Source organism: Tamandua tetradactyla, chromosome 11 (genome assembly GCF_023851605.1).
Source record: "Tamandua tetradactyla isolate mTamTet1 chromosome 11, mTamTet1.pri, whole genome shotgun sequence".
In the NCBI taxonomy this organism is placed as follows: domain Eukaryota; kingdom Metazoa; phylum Chordata; class Mammalia; order Pilosa; family Myrmecophagidae; genus Tamandua; species Tamandua tetradactyla.
The window spans coordinates 84,652,083-84,676,521 of NC_135337.1; the positions used below are offsets into that span (position 1 = coordinate 84,652,083).

Here is a 24,439-nt window from a genome sequence, read left to right on the forward strand (position 1 = left end):
GGGGCAGGTTCTTCCACAGCCGTCAGAGTTGCCCCCCTCCTTCCTCCAGAAGGAAATCAAATCTCGGCGCGTTTAAGCAATTTGCCCAGGGCCCCACGCCAGGGAGGCCGGGACTTCCCGCGCTGCGCCCTGGGTCGGCTGCGCTGAGTCAGGGAGAGCTTTCCTTTCCTATTTATTGTTCAAAGGTGAAGCCCCTCGCCGCGAGGACAGAGGCTGGTGAGCAGCTCTGGAAGTCCCTTTCCTTCTCCCCCCTCCCCCAGGTGTGAGCCGGGAGCTTTGCAGGCTGGGTGGGGAGAGTCCCCCGCCCCTTCGCGCAGCTTATCCCGGGCCCCTTGCGGTCGTACCGGGCAGTGGGGAGGGTGGAGGGGCGCCGGTCCCCTCCCCTGCCGCCCTCGGCCACCCGGCTCGAAGCCCGAGCTGCTTGGGCACCCACGTGGCCCGGTAGTTACCTATCTCTCACTCTGGTCTCCCCAGCTTTGCCACCGGACCCCTAGGCCTGGCTTCCCTCCCTCTCTCCCTCCCGCTCTCCCTCCCGCTCTCCCTCCCTCTCTCCCTCCCTCCTGACCTCGCGCCCCCGCCCCTAGTCCCTGCGCGCGCCTCGGCCCCGCGCCCTCCCGGAACCCTCCTGGCCCCTCCAGCTGGGGGCCTCCGGCGGGGGCGTCTGGGGGTGGGTCAGGCCAGGGCCTGAGCGGGTGAGTGGGTGGGGGGGCGTCGGGGATGCGCAACTGAGCGCGCGCGGACCGGGCGGTGCCTGTTCAAAGGCGAGAGTCAGGGCGCAGGCTGGGGAGCCGCGGCCGCAGCTCCGCCCGGCGCGCTCGGAGCCGCGCGGGGGCGCGGCCTGGGCAGGGAGGCGGCTGGGTGGAGAAGGGGGGCGGGTGGAGATGAGGGGCGGGCGGGGGGGGGGGGGACGCAGCGCCGCGACCACCCCTCGCCCGCCGGGCCCCGCCCCGCCCCGCCCCCGGGCCCCGCCCCGCCCCCTCCCTCCGCCCGCCTCCTCCCGGACAGCGGACCTCGGCGGGGCAGGGAGCAGAGTCCCGGCACCTCGCGCGAGCGGCGCGTGTCTGCGGCTCGTCTGGCCCCGCCGCCGGCCCCCCGCTGCGCCCCCAGGTAAGCCGCCCGCGCCACCCTGGCCGCCGCATTCCGACGCGGCCTCCGCGGCCCCGGCCCGAGACCGGGGGGGTCCCCGGACGCCGCCCGCGCCGACCTCCTCCCGGGACTCACTGCCTCCCGGGACTGCCTCTCGGGGCTGCCCGGCCGCGCCCGGGGTGCCCAGGGCCCCAGAGGACGGGGGCGAGGCCGGCCGGGTGACGCGGGAGAATCCGGATGTAGGGGCCGGGGCCGCGCGGCGGGAGTGGCGGCCCCTTCCCGGCGTCTCTGAGTCGAGCGCTGGCCGGGACCGGGGACGCCGCCGAGCCTCTGGCCTCGGAGCCCGCAGCCCTGGCCGCGTGGACGCAGGAGACCCGGCGCGCGCCGAGTGCTGGAAGAACGCACGAGGGCAGGCGGGGCCGGGGCCGAGCCGGCTGGGGGGCGCGGCCGGGGGCTGCGCGGGGGGCGAGGGGGCGTTGGCCGGCCAGCCCGGGCTTTCTAGGCCCAGAGGACTGCAGGATTCTGAGGCCCGGCCCAGCCTGGCGTTTTCGTAGCCGAAAAGAGGCCAGCGTGGCGGGAGCGTGGCGAGCTAGGGAGGGAGGTTGGCAGGGGCCGCAGTAGGTGACGGGTGGCGTGCGTGCGTGCGTGTGTGTGTGTGTGTGTGTGTGTGTGTGTGTGTGTGTATTGCCCTCCCCAGGCCGTGGAGACCACGGCCTCCAAGACAGATTGACATGTGCCAATCGCATCCTAAGAAGGTCCCCCAGCCGCTGTGGGGGTGAAGGGATTGCCAGGCTTGAGGGCAGGAGTCCCAGACATGGAAGCTTGGTGGCCTGGACTCGTCCGGAAATGGGGTGCTGGGAAGTGGGCTAACAGGGGGTTCACTTGGGCAGAAGCGTTTGATCTGGAATCCCAGGCGCTCAGAAATGGGGTGTGAAGAAAGCACATCCAGGAAATTTCTAGCTGGGAGAAGGGAGGGACCTTTTACTGCTGGGAGGGAGGGGACGATTGAGAGGGGAGTGGGTCTGGGGGACACAGCTCTGGGGCCGAGGTGGGGAGGGTCCTGGTCTGGTGAAACCTGTGAGAGGTCATGTGATGGGGGAGGCTTCTGGAAACCCCAGTCGAGCCCATGCAAAGGGGCCAATCTGGAGCTGCTGGGATGACCCCAGACCCATTGTCCAGGGCTATCTGTAGTAGGAATTTGGGTTGTCTTTAAAGCTGTCAGCCTCCCCAGCCTCAATTCCTTCCCCTTCCAGGAGCTGCTGCCATGATTAAACCTGGCTGGTGGGATGCAGGGAGGAGTCAGTCCTGGGGGAGGGCAGCAGGGCCTTCTTCACCTTCCTTGCTGAGCCCAGTGGAGGGGCTGGGAAGCAGCTGGAGGAAGTGCCTTGGGGGTAGAGGTGAGAGGGAAGAGGCAGATGAAATAAGCCCTGTGTCCCCAGGGGAGCTTTCTGAGCTCAGTTTGCCCATCTGTAATATTTTCAGATCAAAAGAAGCCACAGGGGAAAGGACTTAGCATACTGGTGAGAGCTGACAGGTAGGGTGGGGGTGCTGGAGGGCTCCAGTGCCAGGCAGGAGTTTGGGGCTGCAGGAAGCAGGCTGGTGGGTCTGTTTCCTGCTCTGAGAAAGAGGAGCCATGCATCACGCCTCCTGCCTCCTGCCCCACGAGGGCTGGCTGAGGATTAGGTGAGTCAGGCATGTAATGTGTTTGGTTGGCCTAGTGCAGGCCCAGAGTGAGCACTCACTATGCAGGAACCCCTGGGGTGACTGTGTCGTCAGCAGCAAGGAGCCGGCCAGGTCTCCCCTCCTCCCCAACCTTCCACCCACTTGCCGGCTGCCCACAGGAAGGCAGGCGTGGGGGCAGGAGGCATGCTCTCATTTTATCTGGGTACCGCTGTCTGTCTCCCTTCCGGCCTGTGGGGCTCTGGAGCTGCTGCCAACCCTGTCCTGCCAGTTTGAACTCAGTGGCCTCGGACCAGTGACTTCACTCAGTTTCTTCACTTGTAACCCAGAGGCAAAAGAAATGAGCATGCAGGTACACAGCTGGTGACCAGCACCCACAAATAGTAAACAGAGGCTGTTAGAATGTCAAGGTGTTGGTACCCAGGGAGCATCAAGGAGGCCCTCCTGGAGGAGGTGGCAGTTGGTTGGGGAACAGGAAGAGCCAGCATGCAGGCCTTGAGGGGTCTGTGTGGGAGTTATCCTGAGATGGGGAATGACGCTGGGGGCTGGGAGACCAGGACAGAGGCCACTGCACTGATCCAGGTGGTCCAGGCAAGGGACAATGACCAGGGTGAAGAAGGGAACTGATGAGAAGTGGGCAGGTCCTGGAATAGATTGGCAGGTGTGGGAGTGAGAGAGAGGAAGCTCCCAAGTTTCCTTCTAAGTTCCCCCATGAACACTGGAGAGCAAGTTCAAGAACTAGTCAGCAGTCTGGAAACTGAGATGCTGGTTGAGGTGTGGGGTGGGGTAATCTTGGAAGAAATAAGCCCATGCTGGGGAATTAGAATAGAGAGAAAGCAAAAGGAAATCAAATCAGAAGCCAAGGAAAAGAAGGCTTCAGAAAGGAGGAAGGGGGCAGTGTGTCTCTGAGTCCCCTGCTTGGATAATTCAGTGACAGGTTTCTCCCTTCCGTATGTGGCTGACTCCCCCCAAGCTATTCAGAACAGGCTCTTCTTTGCCACCCTTGAGTAGGACACTAAGGTCCAGCTTTGCTTTGACCAGGATTACATAAAGGAGGCCTTTCTCCTCCCTCGATCTGGAGTCTATATCTTTGTTAATTTGACTGAACTGTCAGGAACTCAGTTCTGTCCTCTCTTTTCACCTCCTGGATTTCTGCTACCATATGTATATATATTTTAATATTTTTATTGAGAAATCTTCACACACAGACATTCCATACAGAACATTCAATCAGAGGCTCACAATAGCATCACATAGTTGTGCATTTGTCACCATGATCCATGATAGTTTTTTAGAACATTTGTGTTACTCCAGGAAAAGAAATAAAAAGAAAAAAACTCATACATCCCATACCCTTTACCCCTCCCTCTCATGGACCAATAATATTTCCATCTACTGAATTTATTTTGCCCTTTGTCCCCCCTATTATTTATTTATTTATTTTACCCATAGTTTTTTTACTCATCTGTCCATATGCTGGATTAAAGGAGCATCAGACACTAGATTTGCACATTCACACAGTCACATTGTAAACGTTGTATCTTTTTACAATTGTCTTCAAGAATCCGGGCTATTCGAACACAGCTCAACAGTTTCAGGTACTTCCCTCCAGCCACTCCAATATTACTATAAACTAAAAAGGAATGTCTAGGGTTAGCAACAGTGGCTCAGTGGGAAAATTCTCGCCTACCATGCTGGAGACCTGGATTCGATTCCCGGAGCCTGCCCATGCCACACAGAAAAAGGGATATCTATAGAATGTGTAAAAATAACCTCTAGGATCAACTCTCGATTCTTTTTGAGCTCTCTCAGCCACTGAAACTTTATTTTGTCTCATTTCTCTCTTCCCCCTTTTGGTCAAAAAAGCTTTCTCCATCCCTTGATGCCAGATCCCAGCTTATCCCAGTAGTCCTGTCCCACATTGCCAGGGAGATTTATACCCCTGGGAGTCATGTCCCACGTAGGAGGGAGGACAGTGAGTTCACCTACCGAGTTCTGCCACCATATTTTGGACCAGGACCCTCTGCCCATGTGTCTGAGGAAGCATTGATCCCCTGCCAGCCACATACACCCTGGGGACCCTCTCTGGCCTATGCCCAGTTCCTCCTCCCCTTTCAGCACCCACTTATGTAGCACCTGGGGAACTGGGGACATGGCAGTGAATCAAATGTAGCCTCCCCTGACCTGCACTCATAGAGCTAATGTTCTGGAGAAGTCAGAACCTGAAGGACGAGATAGAGAAGCCAGGTGGTCATCTTGGGGGAAGAGTGTTCTGTGCAGAGGGACCAGCAAGTGCAAAGGCCCTGAGGCTGCCACAAGCTTGGCAGGTTAGAGAAACAGTGAGGAGGCTGGGGTGGCTGGAGCAGAGTGAGCCAAGGGGTAAGTGGGGATGGGGGCAGATGGAGAGGCACACGCCCACTCTGATGGGGTTCAGCTGGCCCAAGACTGGCCGTGGAGGGGCCCAGATTCCCCCCAAGAGAAAGTGAAGGGCAGTAGCCAGGGAGAAGGTACTAAGGGTGTGTGGAGGCAGTGGAGACTGAAGCCTGGGAGGAAGAGGGTCAGTGACTCAACAGGCCTAAGAGGGCCCCAGAGCAGGGTGGTGGAGCTAAGATGTTCTCAGAATGGTAATAGAGCTCCAGGGGGTTGGCTGGCTGCCATTTGCTGGCATGCCGTTCTCACAGAGAGGAGAAAGGACACCCTGCTCCCCTCGCCCCTCACGTCCTACATGGGCATGGGTCTCCCTGCCCCACCGCTGACCCAAGCACGTCCCAAACCCTGCTGTCCTCAGAGACCTCATCGAGGGGATTCAGGCACTCAGGCACTGGAAGCAACTGGACGTGTCTACCTCTGGATTTATTTTTCCATCTGAAAGGTCCGGTTACCTGCCTCGCCTGTCACCCCACTGCCCTCACTGCTTCCCCTCTCTCCGCTCTGGGCCTCAAATCCACCAGGCCTCGTCCTGCCCCAGGGCCTTTGCACTTGCTGTTCCAGCTGCCTGAAATGCTTTTCCCCCAGCTTTCCAGCTGGCCGTCTCCCTCACCTCCTTCAGGACTCCTGGAAGCATCATCTTCTCTGGGAGGCCTTCTCTGACCTCCTTCTTCAAAATTGCAAACCTCCTAACCCCCCATCCCCACTCCTGATTCCTTCTTTCTGCCGAATTTTCTCTCCTCGGAAATGAAGACCACCTGACATAATGAAATGCATCAATTACCAAAAAAAAAATATATATATATCTGCCATCTCCCACCCATCTACCCACCCTGTCCTTGTCTGGTGTGTTTCCTTTTGGGGCTCCAGTGTGCAGCCCTGCACCAGGCACCCAGTAGGCACTCAATAAATGTTTATAGAATGAGGATTCTATAAACGTTTGCATTTGAGTCTCCCGGGAACCCGGCCTCTGAGGCAGGACACTCAGGACCATCCCACAGATTTCTAGAACTTTCCAGAAATGTGCTGGTGGGGGGGTTCCTTCGACTTGGTGTGGTCGGAGGAGGTGACCAAAGTGTGTGAGTTGGCATGGGGACTGCCCTCACCAAGCCTGCCTTCCTGCGGGAATGCCCCTGGTGAGGCCTGTTTCTGAGTATTGACCTAGCAGGATAATCTGCACAGAAGGGAGAAGCCAGAGGTTCTGAATCCCTGGCCCAACCTGAAAGGTAAAAAGTCAGCAGGAGTCAGCCAGGTCAGGGATTCAGGTGGTGGAAAAATGGGGAACAGTGACTCAGGCGGTGGGAAAAACTGGGGCAAGGGCCTGCACCTCTGAGATTTAGACAGACCTTGAGAATCCACTCGGGCACCCCTGGCTGGAAACCACCGGGGAACTGAGAACCACAGAGTCAGGGCGGCTGCAGGGCAGGTCCAGGACACAGGCTACAAATGCAGGCGAGGAGTTTTCCTGCAGGTCAGAGGCTCTAGAGCAGGGTGGAGACAGATTCCTACCAGGAGTGAATTCCTGGGCTGCTTCATGAGGCATGGGTAGCAGCCAGGGAGGCAGGGGGCAGGCTGAGAAATGCAACTGCCCTCTGCTTCCCTGCCTCCCTCCATTCCCCTCCTCTGTGCCCACCTGCCTCCCATCTCCGCGCCTCTAAGCAGAAGGGCTGTCCTTTATCTGTCAGGTCAGAGGGAGTGCTTCACCTCAAGTTATACTCTTCTTTTTTCCAAATACATTTGGTTTCAAAGGAAACTCTCCTTCCATCTCTTTAAGAGAAAGCCAGCATCTGCATCACGCACAGAAAGCGGCTATATAAACAATGAAAACAAAAGGACGCGGTCCTGGCTTGATGGATCCCTGCTGCTGGTGAGATTGCCTCCCAATCACCTGCCACTGAAGCCCCTGGCCTTGAAGTGACTGCGAGGCAGCCCGCGGGCAGCCTCAGCGTCCTGACGGGTGCCCCAACTGTGCCACCCCGAGGTCTGCAGACTCTGAAGTCCACTGTGTGCTGCTGTCGCATGCTTCTGGCATGCGTGGTGCTGGCCCCCTGCTGGCTCCCTGGGCTCTCTGGGTCCTAGACAGGACATGGACCCGTTTTCCATATGGATACCGAGTCACGGGGTATGAGATAGCATTTTGGGGTACTGAGGCATTGCCCTCTCCCCAGTGCCCCCACCCCCATCTCTTGGATGGCAGCTTCTCAGAATTCCATACCTAGAGCTTCCATTGATCCACTGGGCTCCCCCAGCCCCTGTACCCCCAAATACCTGCCCAACTGGTGGTTCCCAGATCTCACCTGCCTGCCCCAATGCACCGCCCCACCCTTGGAGCATTTGATCTCTGCCTTCTTGGTTTTTTTTTTTTGACCCAGTCCCCTCTCTCTTACCTTTCTCACCTCCCAGAAACAAGCCACTGGGTCGACTCTGGGGCAGCACGTCCCTCTGTGGGTGGCCCCCTGTGCCAGGTCGGATCACTGGGATTGCACCTTTGTTAGAATCTGCCTCCTCCCTCGCAGTCACTTCAAGGCCAGGGGCTTCAGTGGCAGGTGATTGGGAGGCAATCTCACCAGCAGCAGGGATCCATCAAGCCAGGACCGCGTCCTTTTGTTTTCATTGTTTATATAGCCGCTTTCTGTGTGTGATGCAGATGCTGGCTTTCTCTTAAAGGGATGGAAGGAGAGTTTCCTTTGAAAACAAATGTATTTGGAAAAAAGAAGAGTGACCCCTTAGACAGGGTGAGGCATAGCCTGGGTATGGCAGTGAGAAAGCCTGCCCTGGGGATTGGGTGTCTGCAGTCAGAAGCTTTAGGTTCACCTTTTACTCATTTGTCCATTCACTGGGCAGCACTGAGCACCTGTCGTGAGTTGGGGACCAGGCAAATGGAGAGAGGGGTCAGGCCCCATTGTCAGGCTATTGGGGGAGATAGTTGTCCCAGAAGTTCTGGGGGACCCCAGGCAAAGGAGCCCTTAACCCAGCCTAGGAGCAACTAGCAGGGCTTCGAGGACGAAGGGTATGGAGAGCAGAGCTGGGAGTAGCTGCAGGCAGAAGGAATGGTGTTACTAGTTTGGGGAACAGAATGTGCAAAGGCACAGAGGCATGTTGGGAAGTGGTGTTACCGGTGTGGGGAACAGAATGTGCAAAGGCACAGAGCCATGTCAGGACCTACAAGTTACCTGGATCTTTGGGAGCACTTGCAGAACTTAAAGCTGAGGGTCAGATTTGTATCTGAAAAAGACAGTGTGGATGCTGGTGGGGGTGGGAAAGAGAGACCAGGGCGGAGGCGGCCATGGTTCAGGTGAGAGACCTGCGGCCGTGGCAGTGAGAGTGAGCAGAGGAGGGAATTACTAAAGTAGTACGAGGGAGACAGATACCCTGCATGAGTGAGATGCCCTGGGGAGAGCCAGTGACATCAGACCGGCTTCTTAAGGGGTGAACTGGGGTCAAGGGCCATGGTTGGTCTTTAAGGCCAGAAAAGAAAACAGAGCTGGGGTTGGAGACTGAAAGTGTAGAGGGGGACCGGGAAGTCACGGTTTTTGGAAGGACAAAGGGAGGGAAGAAATGCCATTGCAAGGTCATGAACTCATGGACAGGGAACTGGTTGCTGGGATTGGCCAGTAGTAACCTGGGCAAAGGTCAAAGTCGTGAGTGCAGGGATGGGGAGGCCGTGGTGGGGGGCATAGGGGAGGCCTCGGGAGGAGACTGGGCTGGGAAGGGGAGACAGGGATTGGAAGAAAGTGGGAATTTGAGGAGAATAAGAGTAGAGGGGGTCTGCAAGCCCCTCCGACTTTGCAGATAAGGCTTTGCAAAACCAAATTAAGCTTAATAGACTTTGGGCTGGCCCCAGATCTTCAAGAGGTCCCTCCTGGGAACCCTCCGGCAGAGACCCAGGCCATCAGTCTGTCCCTCTCCTGTGACAGCGGCTGTTTCAGATACACCCCCACCCCCCACCCCCCAAAAAAAACCAAAACAAGCAGGTCCTGCTTTCCAAGAATCCCTGATGGAGTCCCAGCACTCTAGACCTGGATTCAAATTCCATCCTGGCTGTGGTCCTGAGACTCAGTTTGTGCATCTGTGAAATGGGGATGATAATGGCATCTTCCACAGAGCTTGGCTGTCATTTCTCATGCAGGGAGGTGGGGTACGGTATGGGGCCCGCCCTGGGGCAAGTGTCTGATGGACAATGGCCCTGTTCATTCCTGGGATGTTACCCAAGTCACCACCAACAGACAGCCTGGGGAGTTTCCTTGTGTGGGGGGTGGGGGAGGCCTGTTTCCCAGAAAACAGTATGGCTTTGTGGCTACTTGGCTTTTCCTTGAAATTGTCTCCAAGCCTGTTGTCCTTGGGGAGCCAGCCACTGGTGGATCAGCAGGGACAGATGTTACACCAGGCTGGGTGGAGGAGAAAATGCCATCAGGGTGCAGCTCAGAACCCAGAGATCTCTCCGTCCTCAGGTAGGCAGTGGCACTGCTGAAGGGGCTGACTTGCCTGAGAATTGGTTTCTTAAGGGGTGAGCTGGGGTCAAGGGCTGATACCCCCATGCCCCCCTTGGGCTGGGGTATCTCCAGACAGAAATGGCCTCTCTGAACCCCTGTCTTCTCTGTCAACCTCCCTTTCCATGGAAACCTTTTCTTTTCTCTTCTGTTAATATAATTTGCTACTTTAAAAGTCTGCTTTCTCTCTCTCTCTGTTTCTCTCTCTTTGTTTCCCCCTCATCAGTTTGACCAGCGGTTTATTACTTTTCTGTGTTAAAGTTTTAAAATAAATGAACAAGGACAAAGAAAAACAAAATCTGCCTTAAACACCTTCCTTGCAAAGATAAGTGAGACACAAAATAAGTTGAACAACCCCAACCCCTGACTTCCTGATAGAAGAACCCTGGCGAGTATAGACAGCATCTGCACACCCTTTATCTGCACGTTTACATGCATTTCTTTCTTTTTTAAAAAATTTTAACAATATATTTTATTTGAACCAAGCAACCCCAAAGATTAGCATTTCAACATGTATTCAGCATAAAGAGAATAAGATATATTTCAGTCTTTTTTCATAGTTAGAAACTTGGTGTGTATTTTAAAGTTACAACATATCTCAGTTTATAAGCCGTACTTGAATTAGCAGTACTTGATGTGTGATTGGATTTAAGGTTACTGGACGAGTAGATTCACATGCTCAGTTTTTCCTGAACGTGCATGTAAGTTATTCAAAAATCAAATAGAGTTAAAAAAAATTTACACTTAATATTTGTATTTGCATTGACGAAACTGGTCCATGTTTGAGAAAAACAGATTTGATTTTAAATAAAAAGTATATCAGTATCAAAACTTTTCCATGTTGAGTAAATTCAGTAACTCTTGTGCCAACTCACTAATATTAACTTTGAATTATAAGGAGTATGGCGTAAATTAGAATTGGGATTGGAATGAACTCATTAATTTGTCAGTATCAACAGAGCATTCTTCAGAAGTGTTTCTGTATTTTTGCAACTCTCATTTATATAAAGCTATCAATTATAATGAAAACCTGAATATCGATTTACATTAGAAAAAAATAAAATTATTGACTTGAATTATATAAAAAGTTTCCATTTCAATATATAGTCTTGCACTGGCTGGCTGGCTGGCAAATATTTTCCTTTCCTTGGATACATGCAATTCTACATAGCTGTAGAAAACAGAGAAAATCCTTTTGTGTTTTTGTGTTTTTGTTTTTGTTTTTTTAATTTCTTAAAATATTTTTCCGGCTCCCTTCTTTTTCCTCTCTCCTTCTCAGGCTCCAGTTGCATGCATGTTTAGATCTTTTGTTGTTGTCCCAAAGATCACTGTGGCTCTGTCCATTTTCTTTTTTTAGAGCAGTTGTAGGTTCATAGAAAAATGATGCAGAAATGACACGGTCCCCATATACCCCTACTCACACACACTTTTCCCTATTATCAACATTCTTAAACACTTTTATTGATGTATATTCAATCCATCCAAGGCGTACAATCAATGGCTTTTAATTTAATTGCAGGGTTGTCCGGTCATCATGCTGTCAATTTTAGAACATTTTCCTTACTCCAAAAAGAAAATTCCATACCCCTTAGCAGTCACCTGTCAATCCATCTGTGCTTCCCCAGTCCTATACAACCACTGACCTAATTCTGTACTCTAAAGATTTATTTATATTTAAAGAATCCTAAAACATTACTGTTAGATATAGTCCATAGTTTGCATTCGGTGTATTTTTCCCCATATACCACCCTATTATTAACACCTTGTCATAGTGGCAGAAATTGTTAATAGTTCATGGAAGGACATTCTTATGTTTGTAATATTCACCATAGGCATCGTCCACCACAGGGTTTACTTGGTAACTTTGAATTCCCAATTTCTTTTAAGGTTTCCAGCAGTTTATTAGAAAGAATGTAGTCATTAAAAAAGTTTTCAACTGCCATGAATACTAATTGAATTTTCTTAGCCCTGGCATAAGCTGAATGAAAAGAAAAGAAATTTTAAAAATCTAATAATGTATTAAGCATTATTTTCACTCATTTTGCCATACTGACAATGCAAATACAATTTGCTCTAAATGTACAAACTCTCAAGCAACAATATATAACCTTTCAATACCAAATGTGTAGGCTTCAGAAACTATCTAAGTTATAGATTGTGTTAGCACTAAATTGTTATACAGTCCCATGTTTTATGCTCTAGTTTTATCTTTCCTTCTAGTAACATACATGGCCCAAAACTTCCCCTTTCAGCCACGTTCACCAACATAATTCACTGCTGTTAATTGCACTCACAATAATGTGCTATGAACACCACTAGCCATTTGCAAATATTTACAATCAACCTAAATAAAAGTTCTGCACAAATAAAGCACTAGCTCCCCTTTCTCTACCCCCACTCCATCTCCTGGTAACTTATATTCTAGATTCAAACTTTGAGTTTGTTTTTTTATGCTTTGTTCATGTTATTGAGATTATGCAACATCTGTCCTTTTGTGCCTGGCTTATTTCACTCAACATAATGTCCTCAGGGTTCCTCCATGTTGTCACATGTATCAGAACTTCATTCTTTCTTGTGCTGAATAATATTCCATCGTATGTGTAGACCACATTTTGTTTATTCATTCTTTGGTTGATGGACACTTGGGTTGTTTCCATCTCTTGGCAGTTGTGAGCAATGTCTCTGTGAACGTCGGTGTGCAAACGTCTACGTGTGTCCCTGCTTTCAGTTCTTCTGGGTATATACCTAGTGGTGGGATTGCTGGATCATATGATAATTCTGTACTCAGCCTCCTGAAGAATCGACAGGCTGCTTTCCCCAGGGTCTGCACTATTTTACGTTCCCACAAGCAGTGAATGAGTGTTCCTCTTTCTCCACATCCTCTACAACACTCGTAGTTTCCTGTTCTTTGATGGTGGTCATTCTAGTAGGTGTGAGGTGATAGTTCACTGTAGTTTTAGTTTAGATTTCCCTAATATCTAGTGATGTTGAGCATCTCTGCATGTGCCTTTTGGCCATTTGTAGCTCATGTTTGGAAAAATGTCTCTTCACGTCTTTTGCCCATTTTAAAAATTGTGTTGTTTGTCTTTTTATTGTTGAATTGTAGGATTTCTTTATATATCTTAGATATTAAATACTTCCCGGATATACGGTTTCCAAATGTTTTCTCCCATTGCATAGGCTGCCTTTTCACTTTCTTGACAAAGTCTTTTGAAGCACAGATATTTTAATTGTGAGGAGCTCCCATTTATCTTTTTTTCTGTCTTTTGCTGTTGTGCTTTGGGTATAACGTCTAATAACCTGTTGCCTGCCATAAGATCTTTAGGATGCTTCCCTATATTTTCTAGGAGTTTTAGGGTTCTGGTGCTTACATGTGGGTCTTTGATCCATTTTGAGTTCATTTTTGTATAGGGTGTGAGGTAGGGGTTCTCTTTCATTCTTCTGCATATGGACATCCAGTTCTCCCAGCACCGTTTGTAGAAGAGACTGTTCTGTCCCTGTTTGGTGAACTTGGCAGCTTGTCAAATATTACTTGGCTCGTGTGAGAGTCTATTTATGACCTCTCAATTCAATTTCATTGGGTCAGTATATCTATCTTTATGCTGGTCCCATGCTGTTTTGACCATTGTAGCTTTGTGATATAGTGTAAAGTCAGAAATCCTCCAAACCCAGTCTTCTCTTTTAAGATAGTTTTGGCTATTCGGTGCCCCTTACTTTTCCAAATAAATTTGATAATTATCTTTCCCAATTCTGCAAAGTAGGCTGTTGGAATTGTTGTTGTTGTTTTCAATCAGAGTTTATTTTTGCACATTTTCACAACTTCTGTTTTCAAGACATAGAAGAAAAATATTTTTCTGGTACAAAATAAGCATCTTTTTGGTATAGGAATCACACCTATATGTAATCTTTAACTTAAACGCATGGTTAAGCACTGTGACCTAATATGCTAAACAAAACTATGCTTTATCCATCCATTTGCCCCCTTTCATAGCTCCATTGTGGAATTTTAAATATTGTCTATATGTATCTTCATATATTCGAAGAATTAAGATGCCATATCCAAGTAACACAGAAGTTCTATAGTAGGGAATTAGTTGGCATAATTGTTAACACATGACACAAACCATCAAAAAAAAAAAAAATCATTCCTTGGGGATTGGAGAGAGCCTGGCTGCCACCCCATTGTTTTGGAGGAGTTGAGCATGATTCCAGAAATGGCAGAGAGAGCCTTGGTGCATCCCCGATGCTTGGAGAGGTGGGAGCCAAGAAAGAGGTGGTTTCTCCAATGTCCTCTAAGGCTGCAAACTCCCCACCAGTGTTTGGAGAGAGCAGGGCCACTGCGTAGGCCCTTGGAAAGGGTAGGACTGTTGCTTTCTAAAGCCCCAAAGATGAATGACTCTCAGACTTTGAAGCTGAATGGAGTTTACCCTGCAGGCTTTCAGAACTGTTTGGATCCGGTGACCCCTGTGTTTCTTCCAGTTTCTCCCTATGGACATGCAAACAAGTCTCCTATGACTTCTCTCCTTTGTATGTTGGCAGCACATAACTTGTTCTGAGTTTTACAGGTCCACAGCCAGAGGGTAATTTTGCATTAGGACAGACCCTTCCTGTAGCTGACTTTGATGAGATTTTGTACCGTGTCTGACTTTGTGTTGTTACTGAAATGGTTTCGGGCTTTGTGATATTGTGATGGAATGAATGTGTTTTGACTTTGGAAAGAACATGTCTTTTGGGGGGGTCCAAAGGGTGGAATGTGCTGGTTTGAAACTGTTGTGTACCCCAGAAAAGCCAAGTTCTTTAATCCTCATTCAGTATTGCTGGGTGGGAGCTTTTTGATTGTTTTCCTGGAGATGTGACCTACTCAATATGGGTGGTAAACTTTTGATTAGATGGTTCCATGAGGATGTGTCTCCACGTTCAACGTGGGGTTGCTGCTGGAGCTCTTTAAGAAGGAACCATTTTGGAAAAAACTCAGAACCAACGGAGATACAGAAAGAAAATCCCCCGAGGGAGCCATTGAAGAAGCCTGGAGAGAAAGCTAGCAGACGTTTGCCATGTGCCCTCCCCAGCTCAGAGAGAAATCCCAACTGTCATCGGCCTTCTTGAACCAGGGTCTCTCTCTCCCTAACGCCTCAGATTGGATATTTTTATAGCTTTACTTTTAATTTGGACATTTTCGTGACCTTAAAATTATAAACTTGAAACTTAATAATTAATTCCCCTTTTTAAAAGCCAAAAAACCCAAAAAGCAATATATAAGATAAAGGAGAAATAAAAAACATGTCACTAAGGTCAAAGAACATGAAAACAATCACACACTATTTAAATTTGATGATTTAGAACCTCTGGATGCAACAAAATTTCTTTACGATTCTTACATAAACAACTTCTAAAGCTCCAAATGCAATAGTTCAAAACTTAACTCTGCCAAGGCACTTTTCAGACAGGAGTCAAATGTATAAATATATCAAGTACAGGAAACACTAGCTGTAAAAGCAGCTAACCATAGAAATAGGGAAAAATAGGCATTCTATCCAGACTGAATGAAGTAAAGCCTTTTTTAAATAAAAAACAACATCATAAAAGACAAAAAATGTTTATCGTAGCTTTTCAAAAGCGTTCGTCAAAGTTCAAATACCCATAAAAAAAGGACTTTTTTTTTTTTACATAGAGATAGGATGAGTCTTCATGCTAAAAATAGGGGGAGAAATAGCTTTAATCACACTTGCCAACTCTTTTATTCAACAAGCATTTAGTGAGCGGTGTTTTTATTCAACAGGCTATTCCAGATGCTGGAGGTATAGAGGTAATTAAGATGCTATCATTAACTCTAGGGAACTTAGCCAGTGGAGTTGGGTTTACCTTGAGCAACCTTAACTATGGATGTGTTCAAACCATAAAATGAGGCTAAACTGCACCATCCCCTCAAACTCTGCCATTCTAAAAAAAATAAAAAATAAAAAAACCCCAAAAAACTCTGCCATTCTTGGAATCATCTTACAAAATAAATAATGGCCTACCTACTTTATTACTGATAGCACTGCGGCATTATTAATATTATCTGCTGATGCAATTAGCTTTCATACTAAAAACTTGCCATTTTCAAAAATAACATCAGCGTCCTGCTTTCACAAAAATCAAGAAAAGCAAGAAATATTGAGTACCCAGAATAGCTAGAAAGGGATTAGGCTGTACGTGGGGTACATGTGTAGATATTTATGAGGAAAAATGAATTATTACACAACCATTAATTCAACAACTAATTAATCATACCAGAGCAGTTGTCAGGTCTGAAGGAATTATAGTCTTCTTTCGGAGCTCCCACCATATTTTAAAGAAACCTGCATTTTCTGTGCATTTGAAGGCAAGCTCTTGCACTTGAGCAGATATAATTTCAAGAAGTTTGGTTAGTGAAAATGCTGTGTCTCTGATTTGCAGCTCCATTTCTCCAGCGGGTCTGCCATTTGGCTGCTGTTTCTGCTCAGAGCAGACCAATCCAATTTCACTGGGATGATGGGAGAGGATGCTGAAGAGGTGTCCAAAAATGAGGGAGAGAAGGGAAGGCAGTGCATTGTGAAGACCCTGTCCTTTCTGAGACTCAACCATGGAGAAGTCTGGGACCAAATACTGCTGGGAATGGCAGTATTGTACCTGAACTACCAGAGCTGACTCTGGGCTGTTGGAATTTTATTTGGGATTGCATTGAGTCTGTAAAACAATTTGGGTAGAATTAACATCTTAGCGATTGTCTTCCAATCCATGGATATGGGATGTCCTTCCATTTATTTAGATCTTCTTAAAATTTCTTCTGGCAATGTTTTGTAGTTTTCTGGATGAAGGACCTTTACACGCTTGGTTAAATTTATTCCCAAATATTTGATTCTTTTAGTTGCTACTGTAAATGGATTTTTTTTTCTTGATTTCCTCCTCCGATTGCTCATTACTAGTGTATAAAACGCTACAGAATTTTGCATTATGATCTTATACCCTGCCACTTTGCTGAGCTTGTTTATTAGCTCATGTAGCCTAATTGTAGATATTTTGGGACTTTCTACATAGGATCATATCATCTGCAAATAGTGAAAGTTTTACTTCTTCTGTTCCACTTTGAATGCCTTTTATTTCTTTTTTCTGGCCTAACTGTTCTAGCTACAACTTCTAGCACAAATTGAATAACACTGGGCATTCTTGTCTTGTTTAAGATCTTAGGGGGAACGCTTCCAGTCTCACCATCGAGTACGATGTTAGCTGTGTTTTCTTCAGTATACCCTTAATCAGGTTGAGGAATCTTCCTTTTATTCCTGCCTTTCAAAGAATTTTAATCAAGAAAAGATGCTGGATTTTGTCAAATGCCTTTTCTGTGTCAGTTGAGATGATCATGTATTTTTCTCCCCTTTGATGTGTGAATGTAATGTGTTACATTGATTTTCTTATGTTGAACCACCCTTGCATACTGTTCTAGTTTGCTAGCTGAGGGAGTACAATATACTAGAAGCGGAACAGCTTTTAAAAAGGGGAAATTAATGTTGCTAGTTTACAGTTCTAAGGTTGTGAAGTTGTCCCAGTTAAAACAAGTCTATAGAAATGTCCAATTCAAGGCATCTAGGGAAAGATACCTTGGCTCAAGAAGGCCGATGAAGTTCAGGGTTTCTCTCTTGGCTGGAAGGGCACATGGCGAAGTCTGCTAGCTTTCTCTTCTGGCTTCTTGTTTCGTGAAACTCCCGGGAGGTATTTTCCTTCTTCGTTTCCAAAAATCACTAGCTGGTGGACTCTCTGCTTTGTGGTTCTGCAGCGTTCTGAAGTCTCCAAAATACTTCTACTTTTATAGGATTACAGTAAACTAAACAAGACCCACTTGGAATGGGTGGAGACACGTCTCTATCTAATCAAGTTTAATACCCACAATTGATTAAGTCACATCTCTATGGAGATGACCTAATCAAGTTTCCATCCAGCCTATAGTATGAATAGAGATTAGAAGAAACCATCATTCCCACAAAATTGTTTAGGATTAAAACATTGGTTTTTTAGGTTTGAAAGGATTTATGAACCATAAATCCTTTCAAATGAGCATAATTGGATAAAACGTGATTGTGGTGTATAACTCTCTAAATGCTCTGTTGAATTCAATTTGCAAGTATTTCATTGAGGATTTTTGCATTTATGTCCATTGGAGAAATTGATCTGTAATTTTTTTTTCTTGTATCTTTTTCTGGCTTTGGTATTATGGTAATGTTGGCTTCATAGAATGAATTAGGGTGCCCTCTTCAACTTTTTAGAATAGTTTGAGCAGGATTGGTATTAATGTATGATTGGTAGAAGTTATCTGTGAAGCCATCGGGTCCTGAGATTTTCGTCGTTGGGAGGCTTTTAATGACTGATTTAATCTCTTTACTTGTAATTGGTTTTTTGAGGTCTTCTATTTTTTCTAGAGTCAGTGCAGGTTGTTCATGTGTTTCTAGGAATTTGTCCATTTCCTCTAAGTTTTCTAATTTGTTGGCATACCGTCGTTTATAGTATCCTCTCTCTTCCTTCTTATTTCTGTGGGGTCAGTGGTGATGCCCACATTCTCATTTCTGATTTCATTTATTTGCATCTTCTCTCTTTTTTTCTTTGTCGGTCTAGCCAAGGGTTTGTCAATTTTATTGATCTTCTCAAAGACCCAGCTTTTGGGTTTGTTTGTTTTCTCTGTTGATATATATTTTTTTATCTCAACTTCATTTATTTCTGCTTAATCTTTGTTATTTCTTCCCTTCTGTTTGCTTTGGGATTAGTTTACTCTTCTTTTTCTAGTTCCTCCAGGTGTACAGTTAAGTCTTTAATTCTAGCCCTTTTTTAATGTAGGCATTTAGGACTATAGTTTTCCCTCTCAGCATTGCCTTTGCTGCATCCAAGTTTTGATATGTTGTGTTTTTGTTTTCATTTATCTCAAGATATTTATTGATTTCTCATGCAATTTCTTCTTTGATCCACTAATTGCTTCACCTCCATATATTTGTGAATTTTCCAGTTCTCTGCCTGGTATTAATGTCCAGCTTCCTTCCATATAGGTCAGAGAAAGTGCTTTGGATTCGTTCAGTCTTTTAAAATTTAGTGAGCCCTCTTTTGTCACCCAACATGGGTTGTATCCTGAGAAAGATCCACGAGCACTTGAGAAGAATGTATATCCTACTCTTTTAGGGTGCAGACTTCTCTGTATATCTGTTAAGTCTAGTTCATTTGTCATTTTATTCCAGTTCTCCCTTCCTTATTGTATTATGAACATTTTGTACTAATGTGATATGTTTGTTCCATTGATAAGCCAATATTTTATTTCTATTATTAAAGTTCATAGTTTATGTTAGAGTTCATTTTTATGTTGCCTCTGTACGTTTTTATTATTTTCTTCCTCCTCTCTGTTCAATTTGGATATTTGCTATTAATCTATCTCCAACTTTATTAACTCTTTCATAACCTCTCCAGTCTTCTATCAAGCGCACATGGTGAATTTTTATATAAAATGTTGTATATTTCAGTTTTAGAATTTCCATTTGGTTCAGCTTTACAGTTTCTGTTTCTCTGCTAAGATTTCTTATTTGTTCATTCATTAAGAGCAATTTCTTCTTCATGTTCTTAGATATATTTATAATAGCTGCTTTAAAGTCCTTATCTGCTAATTCCAACATCTGGGTAACCTCAAGGTTAGTCTCTATTAAATTTTCTTGAATATTTGTCATGTTTTCCTGTTTCTTCAAAATTACTTCAAGTAGATTTTTTTGAGCACTACAAGACATTTATTGAGAGAAATTAAAGATATAAATAAATGGAAAGTTATCCCATGCTCATGGATTGGAAGACCATACAGTTAATATAACAATTGTCCCAAAACTTATCTCCAGAGTCAATGTATTATTTATCAAAATCCCGACTCCCTTTATTTTAACCCCAGAAATTGACAAGCTGATCTTTAAATTCATGTAGACACGTAAGGGGCCTAGAGTGGCCCCCCCCAAAAAAACCATGAAAAACAAGGACAAAGTTGGAAGATTCACATTCCCCAATTTCAAAACTTACTACAAAGTGACATTTATCAACAAAGTGTGGTACTGGCATAAAGATAGACAAATAAATCAATGGAATAGAATTGAAAGTCCAGTAATAAATCTTTATGTTTATGGTCAGTTAATTTAAATATATGTATATATTTTATTGAGATACCTTCATGTACCATACAGTCCATCCAAGGTATACAATCAGTGACTCACTGTATCATCACATAATTGTGTACTCACCACCGTGATCATTTTTAGGACATTTGCATCGTTCCAGTACTTCAGTGATTTTGGATGGTGTCCTAGACATTGTGAAGAGATGTAGAAAGACTCTAGATAATGTTATATGAAGGACACTGATTTTTTTTTTAAATATACATATTTTTTATCAAGCAGTTAACCTGGCTGAACTCAAACTCTGAAGTCTATTTCTACTGTGGCTGATGGTAAGCAAAATCTCAGTTTAACTCTTTTGGCCGTAGCTGGACTTATTGGAATCCGCCCCATGTGTACACAGAGAAAAAACTGCAAGAGATTTTTACAATTTTTGCATGGAATTTGGAGCTCTGCCTCTCTAGCTCTCTCCTTTCTAAGATGGTCTGTTTCATTAATTTAGTTGCTGTGGTTTCTTTGGACTCTGTCTCGTGATTCTTCATGCCAGTGAAACTGTAGATGAATAGCAATAAAAAGTGGGAAACTCAACAAGTGGTTGTTCTCATCTTCCAAAGGTAGACTTCTCTCCAACTTCTGTTTTTGGTCACGCTCTAGAGCAGACCATCCCATGGAATTTTCTGCAGCAAATAAAATGTCCCATATCCCCACTATCCAACATGCTAGCGTCTAACCACATGTGGCTATTGGGTATTGAAATGTGGCTGGTGCAACTGAGGAACTGAATTTTTTTTAATTTCATAATTTATTTGAATTTAAATACCAACATGTGGCCAGTGGCTACCATATTGGACAGTACAACTCTCCTGTGGTTATTATTTGCATTCAGTTACTATAGAGAGTTTATAGTTCTTATCTAGGAGAGGGCTGGTCAGATGTGGCTAACTCCACCCACTTGACAATCCTCCCAAGTCAATAAGTACAGCTCTTCCTTCTTTTAAACTGTCACATGATTTTTCATTACCCAGAATCTTGAGATTTGTGGTCCCCACCTGTTGGACATCAAGGTTGCTTCCAGTGGTCAATGCGAGAGACAGAGGGAGGGATGACAAATCTTGGGGTTTGTGATCCTCACCTGTTGGACATCAAGTTTGCTTCCAGTGGTCAATGCGAGGGACAGAGGGAGGGATGACAAATCTTGAGGTTTGTGGTCCCCACCTGTTGGACATCAAGATTGCTTCCAGTGGTCAATGCGAGAGACAGAGGGAGGGATGACAAATCTTGGGGTTTGTGGTCCCCACCTGTTGGACATCAAGGGTGCTTCCAGTTGTCAATGGGAGGAAGAGAGGGAGGGATGACAAAGAGGCACAGAAAAATTGGGGGATGCACTGGATCTGTGCTTTATTTTGATTGCTGTGACAATTCCACAGATGTGTATATGTGCTGCAACTTAGCAAATTGCACGCTTAAAACATGCACTGTGTCTTTTGTGCCAGTTGACCTCACACTTCCACCTGTACACTTGATCGGGTTCCTATACAGATACCAATTGAATCCCACCCTGCTGCCACCCCCACCCTGCCTGCCTTTGCGGCTAGGGGTGGACATTTTGTTACTGAATGTGCTTCTTGTGCTCAAATAACCAATTCCTGAGACACCTGCATTTCACAGAGAGAAAGGTTTTGTTGCAAAGCAGGAGATCTGAAGGAGTGTAGGGATTTTATAGATTCAAAGAAGAAAAGGTGGAGTGGTTACCATTACAAAAAGCAGGTATAAACAAGGACTAGCACAAGTTCAGCAGGTTTCCATAATTTCAGGCATTAACTTTTGGCTAGTCTACAATATACTAGAAAGTAGGGGAAAAAATGTATGTAGTGATTCCATTTTTATTTCGTAATTCTCAACTTCTGTTCTGGTTTCCTCCATGAAACTCCCAGAGCCCTGAGCTCCTCCCTCCGTGCTTCTTGAAACCCCACTGACCTGACTTCCCACCCCATCCCCCGCCCCATCCCACTGGGTGACCATGGAAGCCCCTGGACATCTAACCTTAAAGCCATTTGGGAAGAAAGATCAGAACCCGGTACCCCACGCCCCATGGGGCAGGGCAGGCCCTTGTAGGGATCCACTGTCAAGAGGGAGAAGGACAGGGAATGCCTCCTAAGTAGGAAAGTTCATTTGATTAGGGTCCAGAAGGACAGGTAGGAACTGGCCGAGGGAAGGGCATGGGGCAGGCATGGCAGCCGGGCAGCCTGGGGACGGTCCTGGGAGCCCAGCCTCTGGGGGTTTGTGGCCTCACGGTGCAGGGGCTTGTACGGGAGCTAAGGAAGGGAGCGGGGTGGGGGGGCTTTCCTTTGCTCCCCCCACAGGACAGGATCTGGCAGCCAGTCATACAGGGACCTTCAGAGCCCTTGTGTCAGGTATTCTCGCGGGGCTGGGTGCCAAGAGGTACACCTGGGAGGACTGGAGGGCAAGCAGTGGCCAGGACGCTGAGGACGCTGGGGCACCCATGCCCATTTCACCCAAACCCTGAGTCTGCCAGGGGGTGTGACTTAAGGAAATCCCATACTGATGTTCCTGGTGCCCAGAGAGCTCGGGGTGGGGGGTGGGGGGTGGAGGGGTGAGCGGGAGCATCCTTCCTGGAGAAACCTTCACCATCAGTGCAAACTGCTGATGGGAGCACAATATCCCCTTTCCTACCTTGGGAAACTTCCAGCCCTGGTGCTGTCCCTTGCAGGCTGGGTGCTCGGTTATGGCTTGTCTTGAGCTCTCTGGGTAATGTGGCTCTCTGGGTAATGACACGTGCAAAGGCCCTGGGGCAGGAATGAGCTCAGAGAGTGGTTAGCCCAGCAAACAGTGCTGTGGCCAAAGTGGATTGAACAGGAAGTGGGGCAGAAGTGGGTCCAAATGAGAAGGACTGGGAGGGGAAGCCCAGCTCCAAAGTAGGGGGAAACTGTGGACCTACTTTATGGAAGGATGGGTGGGGATCAGGCTGCCTTTGCCTGTAAAAGGAGATGGGTTCTTTTTCTAGAGAGCTTGACCAGCTGGGCCAAAGTCTCCCCATCTGCTTGCCTGTCCATCTGACTCTTCTACCCACCCATTCATTCATTCATTCTTAGGTTGTCTGAGGCTCTGGGGTTGCAGCAGTGACCAGAAAACAACATTCTTGCCCAAATGTGGCTTTTGTTTTGGGGTGAGACAGACAAGGAAGTAAACGGGGCAGCAGATCAAGTGGGGGACGAGAGGCCTGGAGGAACTGATGAGAGTAAGGAGACAGAATAATTAGGTGGCTTCCTTGGTGAAGGTCACGGGAGGGTTCTCAGAGGAGGTGACATCACACCTGAGATGTGAATGAGTGGTGTGGGACAAAGCTGGGAATGTGGTTCTCTGGGCAGTGACACGTGCAAAGGCCGTGGGGCAGAAATGAGCTTGGAGAGGGGTTAGCCCAGCAAACAGTGCTGTGGCCAAAGTGGATTGAGCAGGAAGTGGGGCAGAAGTGGGTCCAAAGGAGAAGGACTGGGAGGGGAAGCCCAGGCTAGTAACACCTCCTTAGAGTGCCGGCGGGGAGTGGGATGGCAGTGCCTCCTGAACTGGCTGCTGCTTTGGTTGTTAGCACCCGGCATGGAAGCCCCAGCTTAGAGAGGAACCCCAGCTTAGAGAGGCCCTGCAGTGAGCCAGGGCCATCTGGAGGGGCCAGGGCAGGGCGGTGCTGTGGTTATCTACAAACAATCCGGGCTCAGCGCATCACGTGTTCCCTGCCTGGGCCTCTGGCCACAGACAGTCAGGTGACCTGGGCTGCGGGCCAGGCTGTGGGGGAAGGGGGGATGTGTGCATATCTGTCTGTTCCTGGGGCAGCCCAGAGGTCCATCTGGGGGTCTGAATTGATAGCCTTTTGCACAGCCCGGCAAGTCCCATGTTTCCAGCTAGATTTGAAACAAAGCCAACCTTTGTGTCCAGCCCCACTGCATTACTGTGGGGCCTTTGTGGTTTTGGGGGGTCAGGGATCCTTTGCTTATCCCCCACACACACACTGCTCCCGCACTCTCAAGTCAGGACAGAGCCCCAATCTCTCCTTCCCCCACCAATCCCCAGGATATTTTTAGCCATAAAGGAGGATTATTAGAGCCTGGCTCCCAGGTGACAGGGGCTGGGCTGGGAGTGGAGCCATGGAGCCTTCAAAGGAGCAGCTGAGTTCGGGTGCCTGGGGAGGGGGTGGGCAGGATGCAGGCGCCTGCTGGACAGGCAGGACCAACCACTGCCTGCCTGGTGATTCTCGAAATGACTCCTGTCTCTTCCTGGCCAGGTCCAGCCTGAATACATTTGCTGTAGCTTTAAGAGGGAAGGCCGAGTGGCGCGGGGCGGGGGGGTTGAGGGGTGCCTCCAGGCAATGAGAGGCGCCTCAGAGGTTGGGAACCAACCTGAGGGCCCCAAGAACTGCCAAGAACCCACCTCTTCAGCTAGCACCCCTCCCTTGTAGCCTGCTCCCCATTGCACTCCCCACCTCCTCTATTAATAGCAGAAACTAAATTTTACTCTGTGCTTGTTCCACCCCATGTGTCCTTTTAAACACTTCACCCGTGAATCCCCAGAACCACCCCCATGTGGGTGGAAGGGGTT

The 24,439-nt window shown here is 47.6% G+C and overlaps 1 protein-coding gene across 8 annotated transcripts in view; it reads left to right on the forward strand.

The window, feature by feature from the left end:
* Positions 1-24,439, forward strand: part of CERS4 (ceramide synthase 4) — a 66,105-nt gene that overhangs the window by 22,392 nt on the left and 19,274 nt on the right. For 2 of the 8 annotated variants that reach the window (XM_077121528.1, XM_077121526.1), the window contains exon 1: positions 87-216. The exons of 3 other annotated variants lie outside the window; for them this stretch is intronic. The gene's annotated coding sequence lies outside the window, so the exon portion shown is untranslated. Of the gene's footprint in view, positions 1-86; positions 261-983; positions 1,108-24,439 lie in introns of those variants that run through there. 3 more of the 8 variants (XM_077121530.1, XM_077121525.1, XM_077121527.1) reach the window with 3 other exon arrangements.